Source organism: Kogia breviceps, chromosome 8 (genome assembly GCF_026419965.1).
Source record: "Kogia breviceps isolate mKogBre1 chromosome 8, mKogBre1 haplotype 1, whole genome shotgun sequence".
In the NCBI taxonomy this organism is placed as follows: Eukaryota; Metazoa; Chordata; class Mammalia; order Artiodactyla; family Physeteridae; genus Kogia; species Kogia breviceps.
In genome coordinates, this window is record NC_081317.1 from 29,237,578 (window position 1) to 29,246,305 (window position 8,728).

Below are 8,728 nucleotides of genomic sequence, written 5' to 3' on the forward strand. Positions count from 1 at the left end.
AGCTCTACATTCTGTCATGCTTGTTTTATTAAAAGACAAGACTTGTGGTTTTATAGTCACACTGTGTATGGTTTTTAAAGGTGCTGCCCGCCCCCACTGTGCTACAGTTTCTGCCTTTCTGCTGTAGTTTCCTACCGACTTTGTACTACTGAGTAAATGGTTGCCCTTGTTTTTCATCTTTAGCCACCTGAGGAAAGGCCCTTCCCTCGCCATGCTCCTGGTGCTAGCTAATAGTGATGCTACATAGTCTGCATAGTATGCAGTTAGTATTGAGCTTTTTCAGAATCCATTACCAATATATTTGGAAACGTGGACTGATAAATGGATATTTTGACTGAGCTGTGATATAACTTCTCCTGTAGCCTAGTGTGAAAAACAGCCTTGGGAGTTGGGCATAACAGTAGCTGGAAGAAGCAAAGTGACAGTTAAGTGCCAAGGCAGGTCAGCAATTTCTGAGAATGAAAGTTCAAGGCCGTGTGGTGGGGAAGGAGGAGTATGTGTGACAGAGGCTATATAGGGAGTGTAGGAAGAGGAGTCAGGGCTTGAATTCTGAGCTCAGCTCTGTCTCAAGTGCTATGTGACCTTAAGTTACTCCATTTAGTCTTTGGCCCTGGTGTTTCCTGTCTACAAAACAGGAGAGTTGGTCTAGATGATGGTTAGAATCTGCTACAACTCCTTGACTGTGATGTGATCTGCACAGTCTTGGATGAGTACTGCTAACATCATAATTGTCTGGAGGATGTGGGTCAACAGGGAGAGTTTACTGCAGTGGCTAAGCTTCCTTCCTTTCATAATTTTGGAATTTGGGTCCTGGGGTCTGTAAGTTCAGTAAAGCATATGTATACTAATATATGCACTGCATAAAACTTAAGTGGATATCAATTTATTTTATACACTGATCATATTTTAAATATCTTAGAGGAACTGGTTATTTGAAGGAACCCTGTGAAGACTAGTCTTCTTTCAGAGGAAGGATGCTTTTGTAAGGATTTGCGTTCTTAGTCTAGTTTTTACCAAATGGACCCTTTAGAGAAGCAGCATCTGGAAAAAGTCCCAAGCTTAACCGATTTATGGGAGACATTAGGGCAGAGAGTGGCAGGTCCTCAACACAGATGATGTGGACTGAGAAAAGTTTGCCTTTGCTTCACCTATTGAGCCATCTGGAAATCTCCTTAATATGCAGATTCGGGGGGGGGGGGGCTGAGATTGTGCATTTCTCACAAGCTCCCAGGTTATGCCAGTTCTGCTTGTCTGGTCACCACAATTCTGTGTAGCAAGGTTTTAGAGGACCCTGTGAGGCTTTTACCTATTCTCAAAAAAAAAAAAAAAAAAAAAACCCATTGGGTTAGGTACATTTTTGTGTATAGCATTATGCTGGATATTATTCCTCTCTCAGAATTTACCACCTAATCACACAAATAACAATGTAGAACAATACAAAAAATGCTCACACACATAATGGAACTATTAAAGCATCGAACTAATTCCTAACTGAACAAATAAAGGATAATTAAATCAGCAGGCTAAAGCACCTTGTTCTACTGTTAATGGTATTTATGAGTTTATAACAGTTTTCAACCTTGAGTATGCATTAGAAACAGTATTTTATAAAAAATTAGTCCCCCTGGGTCCCACTCCCAGGGGATTCTCATTCAGTTTACCTGTGTTGAGGCCTGGTCCTCTATATTTTTTGGAAGCTTTACAGGGGGTGATGATGCCCAACTGGGATTGAGAACCACTGGCGTAGAGTTCACAAATGTGTCTCATTTGGTCCTTAGTCCTGTGAAGTCCTGCAGAAGTGAGGAAATGATGCTCAGAGAAGAACCACCTGTACCAGGCTGAAAGCTAGTGAACAGCAAAGCAGAACCTCAGTCCTAGGTCTCTCGACTTGAAAACAAATAGCCCCACCTGCCTTCCCCCACCCCATCCCTCAAAAGCTATATTGTGGATTTGCTTTATCCCGAGAGCCAGATCACATCTACAGGATACTTGTAATGCCTCCACTCATGAACAGGTACATCCCAATTCATTCCACTTTTGAGTAGTTCCTTACCTGAGGTGGAAATGCAATAATCATTTCTTGGTAGGTGCTGTAGAGAATTGACCGATAAATACTAAGACACAGGTCACCATCCCCTGACCTGCCAAATCATGGACACATCCCAGTAGGGGACGTAAGGCTTGTATACAGCTACCATGTACTTGATCAGGCACGTCTTCTAGAGCATTTGAAGCTCAGCAGAGAGTGAAGAAGCTTGAAGGAAAGCCTGGAGGAGGTGGCATTTGAGCTAAATCTTTAGAGTTGGTATTTTGGTAGGTGCAGATTCAGCAAGGAGAGGAACTTCACTAGATGCAAGGTCCTGTTGAAAGTTCAAGATGGTGAGACACATAATTGGGAGGACATGGGGGAATTTCCAAATTAGGCAGTAACATGATCAAAACTGTGCTCCAGGAGGAAGATTAGAAGATGGAATTGAGTTTAGAGAAGACTGGAGTCCAGGAGATGAGGTAGGAGGGTTTGGTTAGGATGAGATGATAGGAGCACCTATTAAAAAACGAGGGAGACCAACGTGAAGGGCGTTGCCGAAGCGGAATCAGTCAGGCTTGGAAACACATTGCTGTTGTTGGAGGGGATGGGTAAAGTTTTAAAGCTGGATGCCGGAAAGAATGATGCTGACTGAAATAGAGAACGGATGCATTTCTGGCTGATGTGTCCTAGGAGAGGCCTAGACATGAACTAGTGCAGTTGCTCCCACCGACTCAGCCTCAAACACCAGCACCTCCCCCCGTCTCCTCTTTGGCTGTCACCTCTTTGCTCTGACTTCTGCTTCTTCAGTCTCCTGTGCTGCCTCTTGCACCTGTTCGTTTGACGTTTTAACCCCTCCCTGCTGGGTCCTTGTCCCCCGACTCAATTTGGTGCTCTCTCTGCCATCAGTACCTCCACTGCAGCTGGTGGTGCAGCAGTCACCATCTCTTATAATGGCTTCACACTTGAAAGAGCAGGAAAGACTATAGTTGATGCTTAACAACCGGGGGGGCTAGGGGTGCCCACCGCCCCCAGCTGTGGAAAATCCGCTTATAACTTTAAAGTCAGCCCTCTGTATCTGCAGTTCCGCATCTGGGGATTCAGTCAACTGCGGATGGTGTGCTGTAGTACCTATTTATTGAAAAAAAAAAATCTGAGTATAAGTGGACCAGCACAGTTGAAACCCATGTTGTTCAAGGGTCAACTGGATTTCTTTTTTTATTTTTTTAAATATTTATTTAATTTATTTTGGCTATGCTGTGCCAGGTCTTAATTGCAAATTGCAACATGCAGGATCTTATTTTTTATTTTTATTTTTTTTACTTGTGGCACGCGGGCTTCTTAGTTGCGGCATGCATGTGGGATCTAGTTCCCCGATGAGGGATCGAACCCAGGCCCCCTGCATTGGGAGCATGGAATCTTACCCACTGGACCACCAGGAAAGTCCCTCAACTGGATTTCTTTATCTTGAGTTTCAATTCTTTTCTAGCTGGCATCCACAAATTTCAGGGTATTTTTTAAGTGTCCCATGTTGTGTAAAGGTACACTGGCTGAGAGGAGATGTTAATTCCCATGTATCCCTATTACAGCCTGTTTCCAAAAATCAAACATAGAATCCTACCTTATTATGCATTAAAAATTAGCAAATATTTTAGGAACTTTTCAGGGAGAATCTTAAAATGCATTGGCTTTTTTTTTTTTTTTAAGAAGAAAGAGAACAGAAGAAGAGAGGTATGGTGGGGCAGTGCATCTGAGTTGTCAACAGCTTCTGCAGTGTCAGGTCAATTACATCAACGCTTGGTCTGGACCAAGGGAAAGGAATGGTTCTGCCTCCTGGGAATGTCAGAAGGACCTGATAATTATATTTGGCAAAGCCAAGAAGAGTGGCTCTGTAATGTCATTGCTAAGAATTACCCTTTTAATAGTATCTCTGGATGTCTGAGCTGTTCAAATGGAATGACACTTCTTTTCTGCTGTGGCTTTCCTTTCTGTTGGGCTGCTTCCCAGCTGGTCCTTTTGTTCTTCCTTGCCCTTTTCTCTTCTATCTTCTGTCTTCCCAGCCCTGTTTCTCCAACCCCTCCTGCACCCACAGCAGTTTCCACTGTCCCCCCTTTTACAGTTGGAGTCATGTGAGAATGTGTGTAAGGGAGATACTTGCCCCAAACCAGCATATTCAACATGTGGTATCAACAAGGTGAAGTGTAGCCTTGGACTAGACAAAATATCGACCATCTGCTTCCTTGCTGCATCCGCTACTTTTGTGTTGGTGGGACTCGGAAGTCACGGAAAAGGTCACCAGTGATTCATTTCTGCAACAAATTCTTTTCTAATTGTGCCGTATATTATGCCCTTCAATGCAACTTACTAATCTCTGCCTCAGTTTTTCCATCTGTGAAAGTGGTGTAATACTTATCTACCTCCCTTGAATGTTGTAAAGATTAGTCTATGTTAGTAAAGCACTTTTGAAATAAAGAGTGATGTAAAGCATTTTAATATTATTGTTGTCATTGTGATATGGATGCCCCCCTGTAGAGATGCTGCTCTGTGGTGAAGTACCCCATGGATACCATGGTTTAGGAACACCCAGTACAGAAAACTTCCGTAACAGATACAAGAGTGATTTCTTGGTGTGTGTGAAAGTTTTCAACATAGTATTTCCTTAAACAGCCCTTTGGTTCATTTAGAATGAGATTTGATTATAGAAGAGTGATTTATGTAAGATTTTTAAGGAACATATCTATCGAACCTTTATTACCCAGTATAATAGGGTTTGCAAGCTGATTATTAACCTAACAGTGCAGTTTGTCAACATTAGGTGGAAAACTTCCATTTCTACATTATCCAGATGCCCAGATTGTGCATGAAGCTTTTTTTTTTTTTACTGTTGACACTGATTAGGGTGGACAGAATGGGGATCCTGCTACTTCTGAGTGAGGGGATCGCAGCTCCAGTTCCACTTGCAAAATATTCTCGCAGCACCTCTAGTGTGGGGGGAAAAGACTCACCATGTATGTTCATCAGAGTAGGGGCTTCTCTAGCCATAAACTTGGGCTTCCTTTCTTAACTCCTGATAACTGCTAAGAGATTTAATTAGGTTCTGGTCTGAATTTTCTCTTTTGTGGGTTTGTTGGAGGGAAAAAAGTCCAAACCCTGTTATTTAAGAAATTGGTTATTTTTAATCAAAAGGACACCTGTTACAGTGGAACTACTGTAAATAGTAGCAGAAGTTAAGGTTCCGGTTCCTTTTTGTCTCATCATCTGGTTTAGCTTCCAGAGTAACCAAGAAGGAAACTCAAACTGATGCTTTGCTGGTGAGGTGCATGTGGTTCTAGATTTTTTTCCTTGAGTCTCAAAGAGTTTTTGGATGGGCTGGTGTTACACTTTCTGCAGGAATGGAAGGTGGTCACTCTAGTCACTCAGCCTTTGGGAAATCTGGGGGGCTGCTGGGCCCCATCTTCTCTCATGTGGTCACACTGAGCCCAAGGCTGCAGGGGCAGGAGCTGCCCAGGGGAACCTCTTCTCATGATGACGGCAGAAGTACAAGAGGGCAAGCCCACCTGTGGAAGCACATTTCAAGTTTCAGTGTCATATCTGCTAATATCTCCTTGGCCAAGGCAAGTCACATGGCTGAGCCAAAGGTCAAGGGGAGGGAAGTAGACTCCTCTTAAGAAGGTGAGGGGAGGGTGTGAAAAATTTGAACAATAATCTCATTTACCACAGTGTCACAAGTGGGGAGGCAACCAGAGGAATACCAAGGAGTTGAGATTATATTATTAATTGAGGAGCAGAGAATCTAGGGGGGGAACTGCATCCCTGTTCCTTCCTCTCTTCCTTTTTTTGGAGGGGGAGGCTTTAAAATAGTGATAATAATAGTATATATGTCATAGGGATGTTGGATTAAATGAGCAATATGTATTTAGTTATATGTATTTAGAACACAGCCTGGCACACAACACTGTAAGTTTTAGCCATTATTTTTTTCTCTTAAGGTCATATGGTTTCTAAATGGGCCAGGGATATTTGAACCCAAGTGGCCTGGCTCTGGAGCTCATGCTTTTAAGAATCAGAATGCACAGTGTTTCTATTCGGAGCCTGAGTTCACATCTTTGCCTTGCAAAGAATGTGGCCTCCTGAATATTAGATCATCATCTGTAAAATACTTTCCAAGATTGCTATAATGATTACATGAGAATATACATATGAAAGGGCCACATGAACTATAAAATCACCCTCCTCCAAATCCCTAAACCTTTCTTCCGATATTCTGTGTTACAGGGCAGTCCAAGACGCTCTTCTCCCATTACAAAACTTCACCTTAATCTCTTCCTCCAGCCTCCCCACCCTGTGACAATTCCTGAACTCACTTATCATCTTGGTTTCAGAACCAGGCTCTGTGAAATTACTTCTGTTGATCCCTCTAACTGGAGTGCTCTCAGCCTCTCTACAACCCCTTCCCATCACCTGTGCTGCTGAAGTGTCACCCATCCTTCAAGGTCAAGTGACACCAGGACACACTCCTGTAACCTGGGCTCTGGTCCCAGCTTTGCTGGTAACTCATCACTCTCTGGATTAATATAATTTCCTTGTTCATAAATTAAGGGTGTTGGAGGAGAGGATGTCTACATTCCCTTCCCCTGTTCTAATTAGTCTAATTCTGAAGTTAAACTAATCTTTTCAATTTACTGCATGTAACACAAGTTTTCAATGTAGCATTCTCCTTAAAAGATAATGTGTACATAAATGGAATTCTAATCATGCATCCAAATGGATCAGCCCCAAGGTTGAAAGTGCTATTTGTGAAAGTTATTGATATTAGCATAATGATTGTACTTAAACTGTTTCTAAAACAATCTAAATATAGGCAACACAAGAATTTCTATATAATGGGCACAGAAAGGTTGTTGCTTCCCAAAATGTAATTTTCCCAACAAGTTGTAACTGGCTGCTATTTACTTTAGCTCTTTTAAATTGCGCATTTCCATAGATTATAGAATACTTCTATTTTACAAATTGCCCTATTCTAAGGCAATAATGTGCCCAGAATATGTAGATTTTTGTATTTGCTTTTAAAACTTTATCAGTTGATTTCAGTAGATGATATCTGTTGTAAACATCCAGGGCTGCCTGAAAACCTACTTCAAATGGAAGGAAGTTAGCATTTATTGAATATTTTCTATGAGTGCTAAGAACATTCATATATAATTTCATTTTATTCTTAAAATACTCCGTAGGAGTAGGTAATATTATCTTTTTTTTTTTTTTTTGGTATGCGGGCCTCTCACTGTTGTGGCCTCTCCCGTTGCGGAGCACAGACTGCGGACACGGAGGCTCAGCGGCCATGGCTCACGGGCCCAGCCGCTCTGCGGCACGTGGGACCCTCCCGAACCGGGGCACGAACCCGTGTCCCCTGCACCGGCAGGCGGACTCTCAACCACTGCGCCACTAGGGAAGCCCCCTATCCATATTTTAAAGATAATGAAATGAAGCTTGGAGAGGTTAAGTGTCTTATTCAAAATCACATATCTAAAGTTTTGGAGATGGTTGTACAACAATGTGGATAAACTTAATGTCACTGAACTTTACACTTAAAAACAGTTAGAAGGGTAAATTTTATGGTATTTCACCACAGTAAGAAAAAAATCACATACCTAGCTTAACTAGATTTAGATCCCAAGTTAGTATGCTTTGATTAGTCTGCTTATGGCTGGTTATGATTATCAACATCTGCTAGCACTGATGAGCCAGAAACAAAGAGAAGCAGAGAGAAGAGCTAAGTGAGGTTAAAGGTATCAGCAGCGGCAAAGGTGGTACCCAATTCTGAGCAAGCTGAGAATCAGTGACCAAGGCAAAAAAGAGAGGTCACCCATCAGTCTTGCCATTTAGTGCTGCTTCTCAAACGTTAACGTGTTTAAGAATCACCTAGACGTCTTGTTAAAAACGCAGATTCTGGGCTTCCCTGGTGGCGCAGTGGTTGAGAATCCGCCTGCCGATGCAGGAGACACGGGTTCGTGCCCCGGTCCGGGAAGATCCCACATGCCGCGGAGCAACTAAGCCCGTGAGCCATGGCCGCTGAGCCTGTGCGTCCGGAGCCTGTGCTCCGCAACGGGAGAGGCCACAACAGTGAGAGGCCTGCATACCGCAAAAAAAAAAAAAAAAAAAAACGCAGATTCTGATTCAGTAAGCCTGGGCTAGAGCCATATTTTGCATTCCTAACAATCTTCCAGGTACCAGTGATATTGATGATCCATGGACCAAACACTGAGTAGCAAGGATTTTAGATCACAGGAACTTCCAGGGCAGCTCTCTAAGTGTTTCAGATCCCTTGCATCAGAGAATCTGGGGTGCTTTCCCAAAGCAAGTTCTGTGCCCCTGCCCAGACCTACTGAAATCAGAATTTCTGAGGTCAAGACTGGGAATTTAAACTTCTTCCAAGCTTCCCTGTTGCTTGTTAGGTGTAATAAAGTTGAAGAACCACTGCTAATAGGACATCACCATAGTATGATAACAAAAATCACTTTATTTCCATTCCCATTTCCACTTTATAAAGTCTTTTTATATCCTGTTTCTCCTGTGCCTGTACAGCAGGATAATGAAGGCGATACAATTAGCCCCACTTTGCTGATGAGGAAACTGACACCTCCGGTGGTTAAGTGCTAGACCCAAAGGTCTTCAACTCCCAGAAAATTTTCTTTTTATTATTTC